Source organism: Protopterus annectens, chromosome 10.part0 (genome assembly GCF_019279795.1).
Source record: "Protopterus annectens isolate FY-2018-M chromosome 10.part0, PAN1.0, whole genome shotgun sequence".
Classification (NCBI taxonomy): Eukaryota; Metazoa; Chordata; order Ceratodontiformes; family Protopteridae; genus Protopterus; species Protopterus annectens.
Genome location: NC_056744.1, coordinates 1,116,180,698 through 1,116,204,647, shown reverse-complemented (window position 1 = coordinate 1,116,204,647; position 23,950 = coordinate 1,116,180,698). Strand labels below are relative to the sequence as shown.

At 37.4% G+C, this 23,950-nt stretch overlaps 1 protein-coding gene across 1 annotated transcript in view; it reads right to left on the bottom strand.

Moving 5' to 3' along the window:
- LOC122813502 (UDP-N-acetylglucosamine transporter-like) overlaps window positions 1-23,717 on the bottom strand; it is a 683,641-nt gene extending 659,924 nt beyond the window's left edge. Inside the window, exon 1 of the mRNA XM_044085849.1 lies at window positions 23,499-23,717. The gene's annotated coding sequence lies outside the window, so the exon portion shown is untranslated. The remainder of the gene's footprint in view (window positions 1-23,498) is intronic.
- Window positions 23,718-23,950: the final 233 nt, after the last annotated feature.

Sequence of the window (23,950 nt, the reverse complement as noted above, 5' to 3'; positions counted from 1 at the left end):
TTGCAAGGGCATAGCCAGCATGTTTTTAGGTGCGCTTTTAGTAAAGTTTTGAAGTGGGTGCATGATAGTATGGAGGTAATTGTGGGTGGGAGTGAGTTCCATAAATTGGCTATGGTGCAAGAGAATAGTGCTTCACCAGCAGAGTTATTGGCTTTAGTGATCTGCAAGTGACTTTTGTTGCTGGATCTTAGTGGTCTGGTGGTGCGATAGGGTTGGAGTAGATTCTGGAGGGATGGGACATTTAGTGGATGATTTACTAGTTTGTGGGCAAGTGAGAGTTGATACCATTGAAGGAGGTGAGGGAGTTCAAGCCAGTCCAGTTCAGCAAGTGAGAGACAGCAGTGACTACGGTAGGATGCCCCTGTGGCGAATTTGGTGATTTTGTTGTAGCAGGTCTCCAGCTTGTTTAAATTGCATTGCCTTAGGTTGGTATATATTGGACAGGCATAAAGTAGGGTGGAGATAGGGTGGGAATTTGCTATTGAAATCTTTGCTGCTTTGGTGAGAAGTTGCTTATTTCTGTATAGCGCTCCTAGTTTATTGAGGACTTTTTTTATGGTCAAGGATATGTGAATGTCAAATTTTAGTTTATTGTCTATTTCCACTCTTAGCAATTTGGTGTGTTCAGTTGGGTATATAGTGATGTTGTCTTTTGCTGTGATGTTAAAGTGAGAGTTGTTTTAAGTATGTTTGGTGGGTTGGAAGATGAGTAGTTTAGTTTTGTTTGGGTTGAGTATTAACTGGGCATCAGATAACCAAGTTTCAACAGAGGAAAAGGCTTCCTGTGTGACTTTTTGCAGTTTGGGTAGGGACTGGGCTGAGTAGATGATGGTTGAGTCATCTGCATATTGTATGAGTGTGCCATGTTTGGTGGCAGAGGCTAGATTATTGGTGAAAATAGAGAAGAATAGGGGTCCAAGGATGGATCCTTGGGGAACCCCTATGGAGACAGGTAGTTGGGGAGATATGTCATTCTGCCATACAATGGATTGTTGGCGGTCAGACAGGTAACTCTGAAACCAGTTGGTGACTGATTGTGAGAAGTATAGGTTATTGAGGAAAGAGATAAGTTGTTTGTGTGGGACCATGTCACATGCTTTAGATAGGTCTAGGAAAGTAGCTGAGGAGAGATAGCCATTGTTTTTATGCTGAAGGATAGTGTTAGTAAAGAAGAGTAAGGCAGTGGTGGTGCTATGGTTTGGTCGGAAATCATACTGAGTATTGGAAAGGAGGTTGTTAGTAAGGAGGTAGTCTGAGACCTGAGAGTGGATGCATCTCTCTAGTATTTTGGAGACTGGAGAGAGAATAGCTATGGGGCGGTAATTGGTTAGTTCTGTGGAGGGTCCGCCTTTCTGGAGGGGAATTATATGTGATACTTTCCACAGTGTGGGAACGTAACTTTCTGACAGAGATCGGTTAATCAAGATGGATACTGAGCATCAGCTGCAATTTGTAGGTATTCACTTGGGAGGTTGTCTGCTGCTAATCTGGTGGGCTTAATTTAGTTAAGAGTTTTTTTTTATGTTGGAGGTAGGTACAGGAGAAAAAGAGAAGGCAGTGGGGAGATTACTAGTTGAAGGTGTGGGTTGGGGGGGTTGTGTTGTTTAGCTAGTGATAGTATGGTTTGTGTGAAGTGTGTGTTGAATGAGGTAGCAATATTTTCTGAGGAGTGAGGGATGTTAGGAGGAGGGGTACTGACTTTACCTGGGTGGAGGATGGAGTTTATGGAGGACCAGAATTGTTTGGGGTTGTGTTGAGAGGAGTCTAGGGCAGACTGGTAGTACTGGCATTTGTCCTGTTTTATTAGCTTTTTGACTCTGTTGCGTAGTTCTAGGAATTTCTGTCTAGTTGAGGGGGTTTTGGTTTTGTGCCAGTGCTCCCAGGCTTTATCCCTGTTTTTCATTTCTGACTTAGTGGTTTTCTGTAGCCATGGGGAGGGTTGTGCTTTGATTCTGGAAAGTCTTATGGGGGCATGGTAATTAAGGATGCTCAGGAAGGTAGTATTAAAAAATTCAACTGCGTCATCAAGGCTGAGGTACTTTAGAGGATGCCAGTTACATTCTTTGAGGGATGAGATGAATGTGAGTGGGTTAAAGTTTAGTTTTTTACATATTTGATGGTAGATGACAGGTTTAGCTTGGTATAGGTATTTTCTGAGTAGGAATGTTGGGGAGTGAAGGTTTACATGATGGGTTGGATGGTTGCCAGAACAGGATTGCCAGTCAATATTGAAATCACCTAAAATGATAGTTTCTTGGGGGAGATGGTGGGTAGACCAGCTGAGGAGGTTTTCTAGTGGAGGGATGTTTTGGCCAGGTGGGAAGTAGCATCCATTTATGTTGATGGTTTTGTTTTTGTTTATTTTAAGGTTGGTATATATTACTTCTTCATTGCCTATTTGTATTTTTAAATTACATTTTTAAATTTGCAGTTTTGAACATTTTTCCAATAAGGAATGAAACACAAACGTATGAAGCAATAATGACAAAATTGCCAATTTCATAACATTTCAACCATAAATCTGTCATTACAATCCACAAATATCATTCGATATGTACAATCTCTGCAGAAATAAAAGTCATCTGAATAATTACACATTAAAGAGATCTGTAAATAATGAACAGCATAGCCAGCATTAGGCACCAGCTAAAAGTGCAGGGACCCTCCCCCAATTATCCCCCATGTACAAGGGCCCCATACCTCCTCTGATCCTTGTTTAGCATCTCCTAGATGTACGCATGGCTGTGTAACATCACCACATGATTCAGTAAAGCAAGGGACTTAATTAGCTGCAGCAGCCAGGGAAGTAAGTTCTAGTTCCCTGACTGGTTGCAGCAGTCAGCAAGAGAAGTAAGTTATATTTTCACATTCTCAGAAAACCACTGATCAGCTCACTGAGTGGTACCTGCTGCACACACTGCTAGCCCACTTAGACCATACCAGCCAAATCCCCAAATGATCCCCAAATAATAGCAATCTCTCTCCTACACTTGCATATGTAGATACATACAAACACTGGAAGCACCTAAAGATGTATATCACAAGCAGCCACAGCACAACCCACAACCACTTTTCTAAATGCATACATGTGTGCAGCCAGACACTCTAAACTACACTCACCAGACCTAAGCACGCACACACGTCTGCATGTACATATCACAAACACGATAAATATCACTTGATATCTTACCATTTCTAATAAGATACACACACACACACACACACACACACACACACACACACACACACACGCACACACACACACACACACACACACACACACACACACACACACACACACACACACACACACACACGCACACACACACACACACACACACACACACACACTCACACTCACACTCTGAACTTTCACCACAGATGCAGCATGGTTTTGACTCCTACATCGGAAAAACTGCAGGCACTGCTTGATAATTTACCTCTTGACTACATACATAGTCTCTTGGGGCCTAATCTCTGCTGGATGCCACACCTCTTGACCACCTAGCAAACTCACCCTTACAGAAAACACTTGTCTATACCCTTAAACACTTTCTCAAGCTCCCTAACAAGTAGACAGAGGCAAAGAGGTGGATGTTGTGCTTTCACATGCAAACATATATATATATATATATATATATATATATATATATATATATATATATATATATATATATATATATATATATGTCCTATATAGCAAAAAAACTCTTTGACCAATTGGGGATTTGGTTGAACAGTTTAACTTGCCTACAAGCATATCCTTGCTCATTCATGCAGTGTTGACAAACATGAATACTTTATTGTGCGCTTATTTGACAAGCCAGGGGTTGACCTGAAGGGAATGTGAAAAAGAGGACAGCAGCCTGCTTGAGGAATTAATCTAGTTTTAAGGATCTTTAAACATTCTTTCATGCTTTAGTAAGTGATTTCTAGAAGCATACTTCCATGCTTTATTGAGTGATTTCAATAAGTTGTAGTACTGCAGTACTTGCATTACAACTTAGTTATTTAAACATTATTTTAGCAAAGTTAGACAAATTAGTATCTGCGCTTTATTTTCCACTTCTTCCTGGATTTGCCTACACTTACAAGGATCATTACAGACACATGGATGAGAAATTATCAAAAATGCAAGCCACTGTTTTGAAAAGTGAAAGTGAGGCAATGGCAGCCAGATTATCCCTTGTTCCTGTGGTTTCACTTAGGATCCTTTTAACTGGGAATTGTGACACTCCTTGGCATCCATGTTTATTAAATGACGAAATTCGTCCATTTTCTGATATCATGTTGAGGGTTGTGGAGGCATTTGATCAAGTCTAGTCTATAATAGAACACAGACACTTGAGCGGTTTGCTGCTTCCCCAATTCAGTATGCACAAATTCACCCAAACAGTAGTATATCATTAACAGAACGATACCAGTGCAGTTTCAACAGAGAAACCTAGAAATGTGCATCCATTACTTGATACTGTAGTAAAATGTCTGCTCCAACAAGAAATATAATGGTGTCAATATACGTCTAAGTACCTGGATAAATTGCCATTTGCTATTTTATGAGCAGTCTTTTGTGTTATTTACAATAACTTTATGTCGTTGATAACAACAGGTGTAATTGTTTAGCAGCATGCTATTCTGGATTTACTGTGTCTGCCACTGTTCTGCATTAGTGAGATCAGGGTAAGGCACTTTTTCAGCTACATATGCATGCATTAGTAGAGCCTTGTAGGCAAGATTTACCAGCTTTTTTCTTTTCTGTTTATCAAGCTCTTTTTCTCTAGCTAGACAACATAGACACACAATGGATGCAATTACCTGTGGCCCCATTAGCATTTCAAATAAATAAGCATACAAGAAATAGTTACCTCCTTCTTTTTCACTGCTCAAATCTTAACCGAGGCTACTGATATGGCATGCAGTGTCTTAGGCCTCAGAAAACCTCTGTTGGCTTATGGCCATTAGTAGTAGTAACAGTATACTCATAACCTGACATTTGTGACCCTTCAGTACTAACAATGTGTGTGTGTGTGTGGGGGGGGGGGGGTAGAGGTACTTGCTGACCATTGGTTAGTAATGAGATGGAAAAGTTTTCTAGCATAAAATTGCTTTAGTAATGGGAAAGAATTCTGCTGTACTGTAATGTATCAACTTGAAACATTGTTACAATCAGGTTGCAATACAAAGGTTTGGCAAATGCTGTAAAGAAAGTCTAGTTCTCTATGATAAAGAATTGTGAATATTGACTACTATTGTTGATAAAACCCTGAAGGGATCTACTTCTAAAGCTCAAAGTTTCAAAACTTTCAACTTCAAATGGCTGAGACCAGAAGATCAAAGTTTTGAAACTTCAAAAATGAAATAAAAAAAAATAATAAAAACAAAAACATTTTTTGACATTGTTGCAGGGGAGCAAGCACTCCTGCACCCCCACACCCCCTGCTAAATATATATGCCAACTCCGAGATCGCACTACAGTGTAGAAAATGGCAAATATCCTGTTCCATGCTGTATGACAATCTCCATTCAAAACATTCATAGTTTTAAAACTCGAAGTTTTGAAACTTTGAGCTTCTAAATGGCATTGCAATGAAGATAAAATGTTTCTGTCTCTCAGCATTTAGTTTTTTCTTGTTTGGTTCCTGGCTGAGGTGGTTTCTGTACAGAGTTTGCAAATACTCACCGTGTCCATGTTTCAAATACTCACCATTTTTTCAGGGGGTGCTCTGGTTTCTTTAATATCTCAGTGTCATGCCATGCATGAATTGGTACTTCTCTGAATAGCCTATAGGTGCATGTGTCCTGTAGTAGGCTGGGTCTCCATTCAGGATTAGTTCCTCTGCCTTGTGCCCAGTGAGTGTTAGGATAGATTCTGGTTTGTCAACTCCCCTACCTTGGGTCAAGTAGGTAATCTGTGAATGAATGAACAAGTAAAACTTACTGTGACTTGAGGATACAATAATGGATTACTTTTTCCAGGGCAGAAAGTAGTGTATTCTGACAGAATAGCATAGGTTCATACGAGGTTACTAGGATAACAGCTTAAGGGGTCTTATAAGCCTAGTCAATATAACCTGATTTTATCCAATATATGGCCCTTAGGTGCAAGAAGATGGCATGGATTTGTGCCTATGCCTTGAGTATCTTACAGATTGCCTCTCCATAATGGACATAGACACCTTTGTTCTGTGGTTATTTTCAGCTTTGGAATTATGCTGAGAGGTTACGAGGTTGGTAGGGGCTGTGAGAATGCTGCACAATGTCCAGATGCTTAGTAGTTTTGGTCTGTTCATGAAAAATGTGGGATCACACAATGCATGCTGCTACAAAATCTTATTCTTCCATTGTTATTAGTTCATAAGCCCAATATTTTAAATCCCTAATGTAATTCCTTTGTCTTGTGGTATTTTTGCTTCATCCAGATTTATTATAGCAATGTTTAAAATTATGCCTCAGTCTCAGTTATCCCCATAGCTTTCTCTTGTATGCCTTGTGCATTTCTTTGGGTTTTATTCTGCCTGCCTCATTCTCAGTAATTTCCATGGCTTTCTCATGTATGTCTTGTGTGTCCATAGTCTTTCCTATGTCTGCCTCATGGCTGTCTTGTGGGCTCTGAAGTGTGACTGTTCTGCATGTCAGTAGCTGCCTTTGTCTTGTGTGATGGGGTCAGTTTAACCAAAGCTTGTTTATGTCAGTCTTGCTATATTGCTGTCATTGTCTTGTTTGGGAGTCTATGTGGATGTCTCAGTTCTGTGGTAGTGCTGCCTTTTTTTTATACACCTTTATTGAATTATCACTTGTGACATAGGCACATTTATATTTATATAAAAGTATGCAGAAACAAAAATAAAGTCCAAGCAAGAGAAATGAATGGTTCACCAAACAGTTGTGTGAAACACAACACTATCACAATGATAATTAAAGATAAAAAGAAAAAATGCTGAATAAAACCACAACAGATCAGGTGCATCAAAAATCAGTCCATATAATCCATTAAGAAGCAAAAATCATTTATTTGGTAGTTAGCACTTTCACTGCTTCATCATACAATACTCCATTAAAATCAGTTCATTTTTAAAAAGGATTCAACCAATAAAAATCCTGATATGATCATTCAATCTATAAATGACATCACTGTATCTCTTTCTTAAAGTAGATGCATATCAAAGAGTTAGAAACTATGTATATGGAAATTCAATACAGTCAAAAACATGTCCCTATGTAAAATCACATATAAAAACTCTCTACACGTAAAAAATATCTATTTAAAGAATATATATAACAAGTATACAAATAAAAAATATATATAAAGAATTGTGTACATATAAAGATGTATACGCTATAAGTATGTAATATATAAAATGAAAGTAATGCTAATATATATATATATATATATATATATATATATATATATATATATATATATATATATAAATATAAAATGTATATACATGATAGATACTATATTTGTGTCACTTGGACAGGGGTCTATTCTTAAGTATCGGCTTTATACAAATCTTATCATTAAGCCCTCTGCCCTTATTCGCCCTCATCCTGATAATCCAATTGAGTTCATAGGTTTCTACTTTATATTTTATGTCACCCCCTCGGTTGTCTACATATATAGTCTCCAAGAATATAAACTTGAATTCATGAGTTTTATCTTTAGTCATAACATGCTTAGTCAAAGCATTTGTACTAATGGAGTTGTTAATACTATATAAGTGATCCCTAATACGGTCATGTAGATGTCTATTACTCCTACTGGGCTTTATGTCTTTATTTTTGGTGATTCACTCTATTTACAGAAAGATGGCATAGCTATGGGCGCATCATGTGCCAATAGCTATGCCAGCATAATTTTTGCCAGATGGGAGGAAGAACATATTATAGGACAGACACAAGATGTGTTTTTTATAGGTGGTTTGTGAATGACTTTGGAAGGTAGTGAAGAATCATTGAATGATTTTTATCAGCAAATTAACACTACTACATAATTTTTTTGAAATTTACTATGAATAGTTCGAGAGAGAAATTTGAATTTTTAGATGTCACAGTCATTAGAATGGCAGAGGACGCCTTAAAAACTAAAACTTATTGCAAGAAATGTTATAGAAATACATATCTTCACAGGAAAAGCATGCGCCCTCCCCACATTTTCAAAAATATTATTAAAGGCCAGGGCTTGAAGGCCTCAAGGTTAAATGCCACTGATATGGATTTTAAGGCTGAGACCAACAATCTGAAAAATATATTAGAGGAGAGAGGTTACTGTGTTTCTGAAGTGGAGGGATTATTGAAGGCAGTAAAAGGCATGAGGGGTACTAATGGAAAGCCCTATTTTTCTGATGGACTCTGGATAATGCCATCACATAGAAAAGATACACAAGTTTGTTTACCACTGACGTACTCTAGTAACATCAGGAAATTGAGAAGATTATGGGAAAGCAACTATTGACAACAGACCCTGAGGTTAGTGGCGTAGTAGGACCTAGACCTTGTTTTGTATATAAAAAAAAAGAATTTGAAAAGAATGTTGTGTTATCCTAAGCCCAGTAGGAGCAATATACATAAAGGGAAGGCTCATGGTACCTATCCATGTTTGAACTGTAATTGGTGTCAGTATCTTGACAGTAGTAGGGCTTTTATACACCCTGATACAGGGAAACACTTTCCATTTAGGGCAGTAGCCAATTGCAATACATGCCATCTAGTATACTTAGCTGTTTGCCAACAGTGTTACTGCTTCTATATAGACAAAACAAATAGCCAGGGTCAGCAGGTTGGTTTGTATCTGAATGAGGATAGTTTTTTCGTGTCTAGTGAAGTGTGCAGTGTTGTGGCTGAGTGATTTGACAACAGACTGTTTGGTTTTCCAGAAGAGCAATATGAAGGCAGTGGCAACAGGGCAGTTCATTTGGATGGCGTGGCAAACTTTATTAAGTCAAGGTGTTAAGGTAGAATATTTTTCAGCTTATTCTTTCTGGATAGGAAGGGCATGAGATTTGGTGTTAGAGGGTAGTTCTATTGAGGTGATAAAGAGAGTAGTTGAATGGGCTTCAAATTTATGTGTAATTTATGTTAGATGAATTTGGATGGTTTGTTTAGTATTTTATTTTGATTATTTTTGAGACGGCAGCAATATTGTCATTATTGGTCATTCCTTTGTTTATTGGACAGCAAAGCAGGCTTCATTATTTTCCCAAGGCAGCATGTTAGGACTTGAGCTATTGAAATGGGACATGATCTGTTGTGGTTTTAGAGGTATGAGGTAGCATCAGTTGGTTGGTAAGGTTAATTAAATACGTTAGCATAAAGGTGATGTTTAAGCTACTGTTTATTCATTTAGGTAGTAATGATATGGGTATAATGCCAAAAAGAAGATTATTGGTTCAGACAGTGAGAGATTTAAAGATTTTTCAAGCAAAGATTTCCAAAGAATTTGTTCATGTGGTCTGAGATAATACCTAGGTTAGTTTGGAGGCATGCCAGGTGTTTTAAAGGCATTGAGCTAGTCCAATTTTTGTGAATCATAGGGTATAGCATTTGAGTTTTATCTCAATGGGATTTGGCAGATAAGGATACCTTATCTTTAGACCTGATGGGGTACATTTGAATAACAATAGTATCAATCTATTCAGTTTCAGTATTTCTATGTTAATGAAAAAGATGTTGCAAGAATGTTGAGATACAATTTTGTTCTGAGAAAGAAAGGTAGAACAGCTTGTGGAACAGGCTGATGGGTGTTTTAGAGGAGTCATGGATAGGGTCCCTTCCAATTCACCTTTTCTTGGTGAAGTAGTGTAAGGTATAACTTCATGAAGGCAGTAGCACACTACTTAGGTTGGCTTTGGTACTGTGGGCTGCTGCTTTAATATTACTGTTTTAAATTAGAGGTGAGTAGTACACACTGACCTAATGGTAGGGTTGCCACCTTTTCAAATGGCCAAAGTGGGACATTTTCGGGACAAACATCAGATTTTACAGGCTGACACATACACATGGTCAATACAAAGAATAAAACTTAACTTTTTTGCCTAAATAAAAGCTTATTCTTGTAGCATTTTAGTTGCTTATTCTGTTTCTTACAACATTTAGGTATTTTAGATACAGAATAACTGTTTTATGCAACTATTACATACATATAGGGAATAATTATATCCTACAATCTCAGGACATTTGCCATTTTTAATATTTTTTTGGCAGGACACAACTGCCCAAAGAGAGACTGTCCCTCATAAAGTGGGACAGGTGGTAACCCTACCTAATGGCATAATGTACATGATTTTATTTGCATAGAAATTAAGTTATTTTTAGTGCATACTGTTAATTGAATGTTGAATAAAGTGGTTGCAATGGCTATCTAGTGTCATTTGTGCATTTTGGCAGGGTTATATGTACAATGTATTTTAACAAGATTGATTACAACTGTGTGGTTCATTGCTATTTATTTTAGAATTTTTATATTCACTGTTTTTATTTCTTGGAGAATATTATTAATTTTTTATGCTATTTATGCATAACATACATACTTGACTCACCAGTATAGCTATAGTCTTAGTTAGCTGTCTAATTCTATTTTCTAATATTAGGAAGTTATTCACAAATAACTTTTTGAATGAACTTTGCTTCTCATGTGACATGGTAGAAATCACGTGATGTTTGACAGTTATATAAAGCAGTTGATCAGCATTCCACATTAAATCTGATGAAGTCCCATGGAGGCTTAAAACACTTGGCTAACTGCTGTAAAATAATGTATTTTTTTAACTTCATTGTATGTGGCTTATTCCTTTTCAGGACTGTTGACTTCTATGTTTGTGATTGTTTTTTAGTTCATCTAATGCAGAAGGAGGCTACTTTTGTATGGATAACAAATTGTCTCAAAGATAGATCATACATAGTGCAGTTAGCAGGTGCCTCATCAGAGAGTACAAAGCTCTTCAACAAAGCTCAGTGTTGGGACCTCCACTTGTTCAGCATTTATTTATATGATCTCCAGGTCAAGAACCAAGACCTTTGGCTAATGCAGAAGGAAGCTACTTTTGCATGGATAGCAAATTGTCTAAAAGATAGATCATACATAGTGCAGTTAGCAGGTGCCTCATCATAGAGTACAAAGCTTTTTAACAAAGCTCAGTGTTCAGCCTTTATTTATCTGATCTCTAGGTCAAGAACCAAGACCTTTGGCTAACAACGTTTTTGATAACTGCAAACTTGGATGCACAAATCCTTCAGGAAGAACTTGCATTCATAAATACTTGGTGTACTAAAATGTGTTCATATTAAATGCAAAGAAGTTTAATATTGTCAGATTTGGCTGACTGCCCTTCCTCCTGGCATACGGCATAGATAATATTATACTTTCAAATGAGAAGTTTGCTAGGGACCTCTGAACCCAGTTTGATAATTCTCTCTCTCCTTTGATCATCATGTGGTGACAGTGGTTAGGAAGCCCATTTACACAGTCCAACTGATTGCTAAAGGAATATCATCCATATGAAAACAGATCTTTGGTTCCTTATAGTCAGCATTGATTAGGCCAATTACTGAGTACAATATCTCTTCAGATTTACATCACTAATCATATCAAACAATTATCTAAGAAGATTGCCAGCAAAAAAAACCCCTAATCTATGAGGATAGACTTGAAACACTGTCCCTTTATTCCATGCCACAAGAGACTCAATGGTACTGGATCTCTTCTTTCCACACAAATTAAATAGGGATCTAAATCTACACCAGCAGATACATAAAATATGATGGAGAAACAGGTTCTTCATGCAACACCTCCCCCACCTCTGAAATAGATTCCTTATACAAGTCAATCTCTATGATACATTATCTTCCTTCAAATGGGATCTGGATGATTGGATGGGTAATCACAAATTCTCCCCAAGCTTGGTGAGCCTAGCCCTCCTCAAGAGAAGGAGTATAGTTTAAGGTAGGCACTGGCACAGTCTAAGGGTGAGTACTGGCAAGACATAAGTGGTCACAAGACTCTGTTGCCAATGCCTAGCCATTCCAACGATCCTATGAAGAACACTGGATGCAATAAAGAATTATCAGTGTAGCTCTCTTGGGTTTCCCATTACAAAAATATTTTAGAAAAATGCATTAATTCACAACCACTCCATCACCTAATCAAATGCAATCATATTGCACATTCACAACATGGTTTCGAGTCTAATCATGGCAGAGATACTGCCCTACTGTAAGGTAACGTGTTAATCCATGACCATCTAGATCACAGTGAAATTGTTGGCTCAATCCTTTTTACATCTCTAAAGCCTTCAAAACTGCTGAGCAGATGTTTCTCATAATGCAAAATATCCACAGCTTTTCTCTCAATGCTATTAAATTATTAAATACTATCTAGATCAGACATACTGTAACATTTGTTAGACAGAATGGCACTATCTTGCAATCATTGTTTTTTACTAAGCCCAGGCAATATTTGGTTCATTTTTACTCTCTCTGTAATTGACAGAGTCTGCCACTGTCAGAAAAGAAAAGCCTAAAATGTTTATATTACAATCCTTTTTGCACACAATAAAATCACCACAGTCAATGCCAAACAGTAATCCAGCTTTTACTTACAGCAATTATGGATGCTATGAGAATTCATCTTAATATTGCTAAGACAAAACTATTCACTTATCAAGCAACAGGCAAAATCCTTGCTATTTTAACATTACCATCCTATTCAAAGGATTCCAATACCCCCATCTCATCAAAAGACTGTAATATCTTAACGTCCTTGGACAGGTCAGTATTATGGAAACAATCTCAAAAACAACTGCGTGGTCTCCCCACTGATACTCAGTTATAGTTTAGCAAACATATAAATAGAAAAGCTCAAAATACCCAACTCATTCTGTTCCATGGTGCCCAGTTTTCAACTGCTAGTATGTACATACTGCCTTTATTTCTACTTTCTGCACCACTTCGAACTAAGCTGCAATATCACATAAGCTTGAGATGGTATAGTATAGGGCAGCTACAGTTGTTGCAGGGCATCACTAAGAATGCACTGCATAGTCCTTCATAGATTCAGATCACTATAGCATAACAAACAGGTCTCACTAGTAATGTTTTTCAACTTTTTTGAACACATTGAGCAAACTACACCTCCACAAAACAGAAAGTTACAGCAGTAATGTGTTTGTGGTAACTGGAAATAGTATGCATCCAACTAAACCCCAGCAACATAACAGACACTGTTGGAATTTGTATAGTAAACATGATTGACCATTTGGGAATGTAGGCTATAGGAATATTTTGTTCGCTATAAACAATATAAAGTAAGTCATCACCCCCAACACCAACATCAAAATAACCATAGTAGTAGTCATCATGGTGAATGATCAATTCACAGGAATATTGCCAACAATAATGTATTTCAAGTTTATTTTAAAATATCCAGAAAGACTCCTTCCTACACTCCCCAAAGCTGTTTTTGTCATCTTTCAAGTGATCAATGTATGTATACTCTACTGCAATATGGTACCATTAAGCCCTTTTCCACCATTATGAAAGCTCTATGAAATTATGCATGCAAATGTCTAAACCCTCTGGGCCAGGATTGACCAGCGCCTTTCTTTGCTCGTGATGATAGAAATTCCCTAAAAGAGATAGTCTAGACTGGGAGCTCATACTGCTGTTAGCTAACCTTAGGTTGCTTGTTTGGATTTTGGCCTATTTCCTAACTACTGGAATCACTTGTAAGCTGATTGAACTGTGAGGTGTGGTCTATGGGAATGTGCCTTTCTTGGGCCCAAGAACAAATCCAGTTCCCAGACTACCCGTCCCACATGCCCAGTTCAATTATTCTTCCAAGTCCTGGTTTCCACAGGAGATATGATGAACAGTTGGCTATCCCTTCCCAGAACTCACCCACAACCTTCCCATAGGAAAAGTGAGGAAGCAAGTTTCATAATTTCTTCACCTTCCACACACAAGCTCCAACAGATGCCCAGTGTGCTATTCAAACTGGGAATCTGTCACTTTATTAACAGAAAATCTACCAAATGCCAGCAAATCAAAGAAAAGCTAACAAAACAACTTTCACAAACAGTGGAGTTTGTTCTTTTCTTCACTGTTGTACGATCTTGGAGCAGGGATGTATAATTTGGGGGTGTCGGAGTGTCACTTCACATGGGGATGCAGGGATGGGTGAATGTTGTTTCTGCAGCTTTTTGTTTGTTTGTTTTTGAATCTATTAGATTCAGTGCATTTGCTAGTGATGGGTTGACATATGCTTTTTTTTTCAAAATGAGGACACCTGGGTCACATTTAGTGCTTTACCCCTTTGAAACAACAGAGCTGGATTTGACTAGCTACAGCAACAGCTTCAGCTGGAGTGGTTAAGCATGAGTGACCAGACATTTGAAAGCAAGGCAGCATACACCCATATTAGCCATCTGTTGGGGATGAACTGTAAACATGACTGACTGGCCTGTGAAAGAAAATATTGTCCAGTTTAATATATTTAGCTAGTTTTAAACAATGCTTACTCAGAAAGACCGTCACCCCAAATTAGTTATTGAAGAAGTGGGTGTGGCACACACGAGTCACTTGTCAATTCTGAAAAACAACAGACTTTTTCTGAACATTTCAAATGCTTGAAAACATAAATTTCTTTAACAAATAGAGATATTAGGTTTTATCTTGTATAAAACCCCAGTGTATTTATGATCTTATTTAGTAAACAATTGCCTGTGTAAGAAAAATGAAATGTCCCTTCTCTTTGTGAAGTGAATCTAGCAGTATTTGCTGCAGGGATGCTGTGAAATTATAGCAGTAATATAATAATCAGAAACTCAAAACTCGTGTTGTGCCAGTAAATATCACAGACACTAGTTTCAGCTTCTTGCACACCATCATTCACAACTGAATTTGCCCATTCAGGTAAGTTGCACCTACTATAACTGCAAAAATGTCATGTATAATGCATACAGATAAAAGGCAGGATGACTCTTTATTCGAACACAAACGTCATCCACACTCCTGCAAATGTGCATCATCACATACACAAAACATACACATCCAGCCATGCACACATTGCCCCTGACAAGCCAGATCAATGATTATTTTACTATGAACAAATGATATCAGACTCAATTGCCTTTGTAAACAGCTTTAGTTTGAGGTAGATATTTGCTTAGCAAAGACTGCAAATATATAGAAACTGGCTCTGTGACCCATTCCCTTCTGAAACAATTGGTCTCACTGGGGATGGGTAGGAGACTTATGTATTTTTGGTAAGCCCCAGAGTATTGCTGTAAGTGGATATGGTACACTGAAATCCTTAAATAAGTCAACAACATGTCATGTGCTAATTGCATATCATAAAAAGCAATATTCACATTATAAATTCATTCATATAGGATATACAGTCATGTCGTTTGGGCACCAGTTGCATGACATTTTTCTTGAAATCTATGAAGGACAGACAAGCATAGCTGAAGAAGGGTAGGGTAGAGTAGGTTTTTAGAACATAACAATGGTGTGAGGAGGAAGCTAAGATTAACCTGAACATCATCCTTAAGGAGTACAAGCAGAGGCTTTTTATAGGAGGGCTATACTGGGTCACAGAATAAGGCTAATCCCTAGAACAGTTTGGCCAAAGCTGTCACCAATGATGCTGACATCCCATGCATGGCAGAAATATTGTTGCCACCACTCTAATGACTTAAGTCATCAAAAGCCTGACCTCTTTGACTGATGGGAGGCTGTAGTTAAGGCAGGATCACCACGTTAGAACTGTAGGTATATCATCTTATAGTTAAACTCATTACTTGCCAAAACATGCCACTATCAAATGTGTCATTAATGCTTTTTTGTGTCTCCAGCCCCTAACATGATTTTAAGGAACAGGAAGATGCATAGGGACAGACAAGAGTACCTCAGGGATCAGTGGAATAAACATAGCATCTGTTGTGAAAGATGTGTCTGTTTATTTTACATTTATAGTACAGTACAACATCTGTTACTACTGGCATTCTTTATTGGAATTAGAATGACTGTGCAATGTTAGACTTGTTATTCTGAAAACCAACTCCTATCCCTGTGTGATGCAGTGGTGCAGCTGTTAGCATTATTGCCTCACAGCAAGAGGTTCTCTAATTCAATTTGATTCCTTCTTTCACATCCATCTGTCTTTTTACTTACTCCGCCTCTCCTTCCTGTCCACTTCCCTCCTCTACTAACCCTCATTGTCCTACCATTGATCCCTCCTGTCTACTTCCTTCCCTTCCTAACCCTTATAGACCTACCATTGAACCAGGTGAGACATTCAGGGACTCTCGCAGCTTATCTTAATATCATACCACCACTTATATCTGCAACAATATCTACCGACTTAGCTGTTTCCTGCAACAAGACTCATATAGCCTATCGCTCAGCTATTACACCTCCTAAATGTGCGAAAACTTTAAGTACCTAATCTCCAATTAATCCCTATATCTGCTTTGCACCAACTGCATGAAGTGTCCTATATAAATTTTGCTAGCTGAAAATTACTCACATGGAATGTTCTCATGTATATACTCTGTATTGCTTGTATAATATCTTGAGAATGATTACTTATGTACTGTTTTTTCACCAATTGCATAAGCTGACAATAATATGTACTAAATGTCTTTATTAAATTAAATTATGTATTGTATGTGAAATGTCTTATATGTGGAGCTTTTTTACCCGGGACTCCACTGAAAATAGTCACTTCTGGCCCAGCTGGACCATCCCGGTAAACAAATTCAAATAAATAAATAAATATTGGCTGGGGTGCCTTCTGTGTAGTCTGCTTGTACTCCCTGCATTTGCATGAGTTTCCTCCAGGTACTCTGTTTTTCTCCCACATTCCAAAGACATGCATCTGGAGCATTTCTCCCTGGGCATCTGCTGAAAATAGGCTCTGTCCTAGTTTAACTTTCCCGGTCAACAAATGTTAAATAAATAAATATCCCCAAACCCAATGTTCCCCTTCCTTCTGTGACCACCTCTATATGTTAAGCAATCCTCCCCTTACCATTGTGTTCCCTGTGTTTGCTTTGTGTTGCCTTCGCCATTGTTTTCACTCTCCATTATTGTGTTACTTACAACCTGTCTCTCATTTCTGTCCTTCCCTGCAATCTCCCCACCCCGTTTATCCAGTTCTTACTTCCCTGTCTTCCTTTCCTAACTTTTCCATCTTCAAAAATAAGACAACTTTCCCACAAAAAATACTCCCACTTGAACCTCTCAACTTCTCTGATCTTTAATTCGTATAAACATAACTGGCTCCATTAATTAATCATATAAAATTGTAGCTGTCTGTCAAATCACAGAGGTTGTCATTCAGTACATAATTAATATTCTTGTTGTAATTTACCAATATTATTGAACTGAAAAGCTGAGCAGTATGCTCATATCCCACATCCTTCCTGCTCATTCCTTATTTACTCACCTTGTGCTCTGCCCTCTCTTTGCTTCCACTCCATTGTGTCTTTCCTTTGCTCCCAATTCTAACATTTAATTGTATATATACATACATATATATATATATATATATATATATATATAGATACCTGATAAGGATTTTATAGGAAAGTCATCCTTCTGTGGTCATTTGTTGCATGACAGCTGGCAGAGAGTAATGTCACTGGTTATCTAAAACCACAGGTAAATGATAGTTCACATCCTATGGCAAAAAGAAAGAAAAATCCTTAGGACCATCAGACATGCAAGTGAGCTGAGCCCGCATGCACTTCACAAAGCAATGTTGAAATATGGTTATGGTTTTACTGTCCCTGTGAAGACCTCTATCACTCAATGTTGTTATTAGGTAATGAATCCATTTATAATGGACTGAGTGCTCAGTTCTAATCTCATGGGGTTGGGATGTTTTTACGCAATATTAAGTTTTCGTCATACAACTGTATTCCATTTTTCTGCAATGCATTTCATTTACATATTTCCTCTGAGGTCATCAGTGGTATAGCTGGCTAATACTCTACCCTCATGGATTATGAGTGTCCCAGACACATGTTCATAGACATCCAGGTAATTATCACTTTTCTTGTAACCTGTATTCTCTTACCTTGAAATATGTTTTACTGGCAACTTTCCTGTGTATGATTCTGTTTCATATTCATGTAATGCAGTGTTTAGTAGAATATGACTGACACAGGCACGAAGCTCTGTCATCATTGTCCACATTGGGTCATGGAGTTTGGCTCTGTCTAGCAAAATGTAGGTATGCAGTCATTAAGCACATTCCTAATTAGCCCACATACTGTACTAATGAATGCTTCCCTTCTTCATCTTATACCTAAACATCCATTTCCAATCTGTATCTTATTGAAAATGTACATAATATGAGATACATACTAAGGGCTTATAAAGCAACTCATAATTCTCATACACATAGACATAATTTGCACAATACTTGGTTCTGTAACTACAGGGAATTGACAGTTCTTGCCCTATAGACAAAAGTGAGAAGAAAATCTTTCGAACATCCTAAGTTCTTGACAACTGTCATACAAATGAACTGACCAATGATGCATGTCACCAAGCAATGATGTAATAAGGTGAAGCAAATACTTTCTTTGTAACAGCTTCCATGATCCGTACCCATGAAAGGATGTGTGTATTGTAAGTGCACTAAATGAAGGGTTTTGTTCCACTAATAGTTGTATGTTGTTTAACAATTGTCATCTTTTATTCTTCAACACTGTTCGAACATTCCCTTAAAATTTGTGTTTTCTGCCCCCCCTTCACTATACATTCTTCCATGGCTCCAAGTGATAATACTGTGGTCTAGAGAGTACCTGTCATCCAGGAAGGTCTACCTTGTAACATTATAGTAAATTATGTGTATCAAGTGCTTCTCACTTGTATTTATGAAATACAGCTAAACATAAGATATGTCTACATAACAGTTTGGCACTGACTGGTACATTGCCCCTCTGGTATGGGAAGCATTTTGATACCCCAACTGTCATATGCTCTTTACCAATGGTCATTTTTCAGTCTTCTACACTATTCCAACATTCCCTTAAAATGTCAGCTTTCTTATCACCTTATCATAAGTTCTTCTGTGGCATCACTTGCTAATGCATCAGTCTATAGTCAAAGGTTCAAATTCATATAGGTGCATTTTTGTTGTCCTATCTTCATATGTTTCATTCTCCAGAAATGTCTTTTTTGGTCACCTTTTTACCACTGCTTCTACAGCAGACCTTGCTAATAAGCTGTACTACAGGATTTCAGTGACATAGACGAGATTGATTGCAATCATGCGTGCTTCTTGTGTTCATTTTCCCTCAAAGTAAAGAACCCTGTAATGAATGCGTACACTATGATGGGTCGGCACTTTCTAACATAAGATATTCTTGGATATGTCTGGCACTGCTGAGTAAGGAATTTGGGAGATATGACCTCCTATCTTACCTCCAACCTGTTCATTCCATATTTGCTCACCTTGTGTTATACCCTCTGCTTCCTTCTCCTTTTCATCTAAGTCTGCATTATACTCCCATTTCTGAAATATGTTGTGATCAAAACATAGGCAGAAACTCCACATTCACAACGAGAAGTATATACCCTGAAGTCTTCTTTCTGTTCTCAGGCACTGTGCAACAGTTGGCAGAGGGCAATACTGATGGGCAGTAATAATCGCAGAGAAATGGCACTCCATGTCAGATGGCAAAAATGAAAGAATATCTTTGGCTTATGCAAATGAGCTAAGCTTCACTGCCTATACCAGTTTGAAATAAAATACAGTTACTGCCTTTATTTTAAATCATTGGATGGCTCAGTAAACATATGCACTGATTATTACTGAGCTATAAAACTGGGGATTTCAGATCCCCTGGGAGATGCATGTATATTCATAACAGCTCTGATTGCACACTGCACATGGGCAACTTTTCACCGATCTATGTATTCTCTGACTGACCTGTATTCTGCAGTGGCTGTACTTGATAATGCAGTGTTATGAAACATTCAGGTGTAGGACTCATTTCTTTTGAGGATCATTATTATTATTATTATTATATCATTATTATTATTGCCATCTGTCTGCATATGTACATTTACCAGACATGTGTTGTATGACTCCTTACATATTCACTGCTGCAGCACTGCTCATTGCTAATGCAGTGTTATGAAACATTTCAGTGTAGGACTCATTTCTTTTGAGGATTATTATTATATCATTATTATTATTGCCATCTGTCTACATATGTACATGTACCAGACATGTGTTGTATGACTCCTTACATATTCACTGCTGCAGCACTGCTCATTGCTAATGCAATGTTATGAAACATTTCAGTGTAGGAGTCATTTCTTTTGAGGATTATTATTATATCATTATTATTATTGCCATCTGTCTACATATGTACATGTACCAGACACGTGTTGTATGACTCCTTACATATTCACTGCTGCAGCACTGCTCATTGTTAATGCAGTGTTATGAAACATTTCAGTGTAGGCATTCTGGGTTCACTTTCTTTGATCAAAAAATACCACACTAGAAATGTCTTCCATGAATTCACTTTTAATAATTAAGTTAGGTGTTGTTGTACTAAATACATGGACTTTAATCAATACAGTGCACTTTCCACTTAACCAACCTTTTATACAAAACAAATCATGTGATAGTCCAACCCTTAAAAAATGTTTTACAAAACTAAATACAATAAAAACCTTTGAAACATTTTAAAAATATTATAAAAATATTTTGCATTTTCATTTTTAAAATGCTAATGGGTACAGTAGCTTTAGTGACTGCACAACAAAAGGATTAGTATGCATTGCTCTCTGCAGCACCTGCAATGCTTTTTACATCTCTAAAACCAAAAGGCAACTTAAGGTTTGTATTAACAAACATAAATATGATATTCAGCATAAGGACACAAATATTACTCTTTGTCAGCATTCCAAGATCTCTCTAAATTTTAAAACAGTCTTCGTTTTGTGTTGGAGGAAGTCCAAATTAATGACATGGACAGCCTTAGGAAAAAAATTAAGAGTGCAATTATGTTAAGTTGACAGTTTCATCTTAATGCCTTTAAGTCCCTGGGCCTGAATAAATATAATTCACTGTATTCAGTATTGAAACACAATGCCTTGTGTATCTACTTCAGATTTAGAGTTCTGACTTCTGAGAGCTTAATAGGAACGTGTTACACCAGTTTAAATTTGTATAAAAAGTGTTTAAAAACCTGTTTATTTAGGATTAAAGCACTTAACCTATTTATTAAAAGTGAGTTTATACAAGGTACATCTAGTGCAGTGTTTTGTAATCTTTAGCCATTAGTTGTTCCACCACACTAAACAAGGTTTTTGTTCTTTCACTTCCCTTGAGGACAATTTTTTTTGCCATCCATCTGCATGTACTTATACTACTTTTCCCAGGTATGTGTTTTATGACTTCTTACACTCTGGCTTCTGCAATGGTGCACCTTGCTAGTAAACTGTGGCTATACTGGCTCATGATCTGGATTGACACCTCTCAGGTTAACATATATCCATTTTAATGGCATTCATGATATAGTTCAGGTCCAGTTTTGACACTGCAATGCTTTTAGGTCTGGTGCAAGTTGTTACATTACACTACATTATTATATCCCACTTCTCCTGTATACATCACATTCTACATACCTGATACATTGTCATAGCACCTTATTTGTTCTACTTTTCCATCAGTTGTTTTGTTCTGCAACTACATTAGTACGTTTTTGTTATCCACATCTGTGGATTTTGTTATAGTGTAACCTGTACTGCATCCTTAGCATCTATGATACCTTCCTTTCCATTTTACAGATCTCTATGCATGCATTTGTTGCTGTCAAATACACCTGTGCACACACACTCACACCTATTACTGCTGGTCCTTATGCACCATCATTGTTTACCTCATTTGTTTCTATTTTGATGTGGCCACTGGATGGCTTGCCACAGTCTAACCATAGGTCTGTGCTACTGCCACAATGAGAAGCTCCTCTTCGTGTAAACTGGCCTGGCCACAAGCATATCTGATTAGCATTGATTCTTATCACACATGCACTCTAAACAGTGTTGACTTTGCCACGATCATGGAAGTGGTGTTTATGAATTCCTGGGATGGTATTATGTGTTACATATGCTGCAGATGACCTGCAAGATGAGGGTATGCTACATTGTGGCCTCTGCTTTGTACACACCATTAAAAGTAAACATTTTTTCTAATACTTAAATCTGATAAGATTTGCCACTCTTAAAATGACAGTTGAGTCAGTACGTGTGTATACATAACAGACACAATGATGTAGATATTAAGACTGTTTATTGTGAAACCAAAAACTATGAAGGTTCACCTTTCTTAATTTCAAAGTAAAATTTAGCTGAGAAGAAGGACATGATTAGTTGTTAATGTTACGTGTAAGTGAAAAATCTGTCAAGAAAACTGTTCGCATCCTGGCATTGGTAAAACTACATTTATGTAAGCTAAAATCATATCATTATCCTTGTATTTATTAAGTAAGACAAAACATGTTTAAATGAAAACATTGTACTATCAACAGTCATGGAAAGAAAATCCCTTATTACTCTTTTCTTGGGTATAATTAAAAGAACAACTTTTTTTTCTCAAAAGCACTGATGTGACAGGTTTGTCTTCTTCTTCCTAGGATCACTGCAATGAACTGGGATAAGCATGATATTCTGTTGCAGCAGCTCGATTATGGATTTATGTTAATAGGTTCATAGATCAGTACTAAACTAACTGCCCTTGTGAGTCATTTTAAGTCTAGCCAATTAGCCCTTGTGAGACTCAAACCCTGCACTTTGTGTTTGTAAGGCAAACACCTTAACCATTAGGCCACTCTCCTAACATGGAGCAGCCCAGCTGATGTCATAGGACCCATACAACATTTTCAATACTGCTCTGTGGAAAATTTGACCAGGACACTTGTAGGACTGCATCTATTCACTATCTCAGTTATCATAGGATGTTTGCCAGATAAACTACAAAAAGTATCAAAAGCACAAAGACGCTTGGGCCACAAGCTGGTAGCCTTTCTCAATGGACAACACTTCAGGAAGGAAGAGAGTAGCAAGAAGCATTTCAACTCAGATATGAAGGGAATGCATAAATTCAATGTACAGGCTACACAATTAGAAGAAAATAGGTTCAAAGTAAATACAGTGTCACATACATAACTCACACAGCTTTCTCACCAGCTGTCAACAATACCTCATGTTGCAATAAATGTCAGTTCGCAAATATAAACATGTTTATAGAAAAGCTGAGTTCTGGGAAATGAACATTTCTTTCTATGCAGCTACAGTTAGAAAATATAAACTGCTGCTGTGCATAAAACACAGAGAATGTTCCCAGCATAATTATTGTATGAATAGAATATAAAAGTCCTAGTTTATTAGGAAGTCATTACAGCATGCAGTATTTGCAGTTCTAGAAGTCCAGTTTCACAATATATTTCATGATAACAAAATTCTGTACTTACCTTGTTTTTCACAGTGTCTGGGTTACATGTGTAAATCATCGGATGAAAGAACTACAGTTCCTATCTAAATTTATGCTGCTGTGGAAGTGAAGCTAGACTGATGAGAGCAGGTTTCACATAAGTCTGTCAAGTTGTAACCATAGTAAAACAGACTGGCACCACCCCAAGCTCACAGGTACATATCTCCAAGGCATGTGTACTGGCAGATAGACCCAACAAGCTAAACAAACTGGCAATGTAGTGAAAATAAGGAAGTTGTCATAACAGATTATGTAGACTGTTTTTCTTTTCTGCATAGAAACATATACGGAATATACATAATTAGGTTGCTGACAGGAAAACTACAGAAAAATGAAAGGTTATTCTATAGTTAAAATCACAAACTGTTGTCCTTAAGTTATACTGACAAAAAAGTGGTGTATTCCACATATATATATTGTGAATAAATCCTT